We start from the raw sequence: 2,547 nt of genomic DNA, 5'->3' as shown, positions 1-2,547 counted from the left end.
ATATTATGGCAACTTGGACTACCCTTAAAGAATTATTTTTCTGTAGTAATATACACACTAGAATTTACTTCCATTTGATCCATTATAAACTATATTCAAATATTAATCAAACCATATAAAGAACTCTTTCTAGTTCAACCTGTACAATTTATGATAAAATTTCTAATCAAATTTATATAATCTATTTTAAGTAGAGTCTACTGCCTTATTTTCTGACCTATCATCGATAAAAAAATCATATCTTCTGGTATACACTTTAAAATCAGTCTCCGTTTGTCTTACATCAAACTATATTGACATACAAATACAATGATATATGAATCCCTGTCTAATCATTTTTATAGAATTTCTAGTGATTTTTCAAATCTACTATCAAGATCATAAAGTTTTAGGTAGATTTCATTGTTTTGCATCTTGAGCTTATTCACTAATTCTATTAATATTCTAAATACAAATTTAACCTAAATACATGAATCACAAAGTCACATAATATTCAAGAGTCATTTATTACCATATTAACCCAGTCACTGGCCCATCGTAGGCTAATGTTTACATTTAACATAAATACACTATAAACATGCACTCACCTCTACACTTTATACATCAACCAAAATGCAGTCTTCCTAAAAGCTTTATAAGGCCCCGTTTGGTTCATGGATTAAAATATTCCTGGGAGGAATCTTTTTTTCCCGTTTAACTTACCCACGTTTGGATGGTTTTTATTCCCAAGTGAGAGTAAACATTGAATACCAATAGTAGTTTTTCCCCTGTTTTACTGGGAATGTTTGTCTCGCAACTTCCTTAGGTATTTGAACCCGGTCCCCGTTGTCTAAATACCCTTCTCCCCTCTCGGTTCTGGCCAACGCTTCCTCGATTTCCCTATTTTAGCTTCAGCGTTTTGTTGTTATTAATATTTCAGGCTTTGTTCTTACAATTTGATTGTGGTTTTGTTCTATTATGCTCGGGATTCTATCTATTCGAAATTTTCTTTATTTCATTTGGCTCGGAAGTTATTAGCTGTATTTGGATCAATATGAAGAAAATGAAATTATTTGATACTCTTTTTTTGTTTTGTTTATGGTTACAGTTTCACCAGTACCAAGTTGTTGGTAGGGCTTACCCAACGGAGAGCGATGAACATCCCAAGATTTACAGGATGAAGCTTTGGGCCTCCAATGAGGTTCGAGCCAAATCCAAGTTCTGGTTAATGATTATTTTCATGGACATATGTGTTTTTTATTTGATTTTGTATCCCATTTGAATGAAGGTTTTAAGTTTTCTGACTTTTGGGTGTTGTTGAATATATTCATCAGGTACTTCCTGAGGAAGCTAAAGAAGGTTAAGAAGAGCAACGGTCAAGTCCTCGCCATCAGTGAGGTATATTTGCCTTTTATAATTCACTATGTATTAATTGATTTATTGTTGGGATGTTGTGTTGAAAATTGAAATTTCATTAGGTAAATTACCCTTTTCATTTCGATTAATGTTCGAAACTATTTTGCTGGAATTGCTGATGTTTAGCTCGTGTTTGCGCAATTTACTCTGTAATTTTTGTTTGATAGGAGGGAACTTGTATAGCAAAGAAACATATGATCTTCAAGGTTTTCATGCCAAATTTATTTACAATTTTAAAAAGGTCATACATCTTTTTTTGGTCGATTGAGATTTCATTGAATGATTTATTTGGTCACTTAACTTTTGGGAGCTTCATATGTAAGATCGAATTAAAAAAACAGTCATCAAAATCAGTTTGAAACTTTTTATAACTAGATTCTTGCAACTAGTTCTCAATATTTTACTTTGTTGTGATCTCCTAGCTTTGTATTGTGGAAACTTCATCAGAAAAAGAGAAGTTATTGTTAATGCTTGACACACAAGGGAACATGATTTCATATTCATTCTTTGATTTTCACTTGCAATGCCTGATATTTAAGTTAAATTCCTCTGCAGAATTTTTAAAAAAACCCGACCAAGATCAAGAACTACGGTATCTGGCTTCGCTATCAAAGTCGTATCGGTTATCACAACATGTACAAGGAATACCGCGACACTACTTTGAATGGAGTTGTCGAACAGATGTATACCAAGATGGCTTCTCGTCATAGGGTCAGGTTCCCCTGCATCCAGATTATCAAGACCGCAACCATCACGGCTAAACTATGCAAGAGGGACAACAGCAAACAGTTCCACAACTCAAAAATCAAGTTCCCATTGGTGGTCAAGAAGGTGAGGCCACCTACCAGGAAGCTAAAGACAACCTACAAGGCGTCAAGGCCCAACTTGTTTATGTAGTGGAGTTAAGGTAATTGTAGTTCTACGATTTTTCGTAGTGAAGGTCTTATTGGTTTGTTGACCAGTTATTGTTTTCGTTTGAGAAACCTAGGCTATCAAGAATATTGAACTTTGATCTTTGGGTTTCAATATCTTGTTTTGTTTAGTTATAACAGCTAGTTTGCTATGTGATTGTCGTTTTCTTTCCTTGGAATCACCTCCGAATGACTATCAATCAAACTTTTAGATAACATGGAGCAAATCTTCGATAATATC

At 33.9% G+C, this 2,547-nt stretch overlaps 1 pseudogene; it reads left to right on the top strand.

Moving 5' to 3' along the window:
* The first annotated feature begins 1,141 nt into the window (after positions 1–1,141).
* Positions 1,142–2,292, top strand: LOC120165312 (annotated as a pseudogene).
* The last annotated feature ends 255 nt before the right edge of the window (positions 2,293–2,547 follow it).

The sequence above is a fragment of the Hibiscus syriacus genome, unplaced genomic scaffold, assembly GCF_006381635.1.
Source record: "Hibiscus syriacus cultivar Baekdansim isolate YM2019G1 unplaced genomic scaffold, ASM638163v2 tig00111582_pilon, whole genome shotgun sequence".
NCBI classification, from domain to species: domain Eukaryota; kingdom Viridiplantae; phylum Streptophyta; class Magnoliopsida; order Malvales; family Malvaceae; genus Hibiscus; species Hibiscus syriacus.
This window is presented reverse-complemented; position numbering and strand designations above follow the sequence as displayed.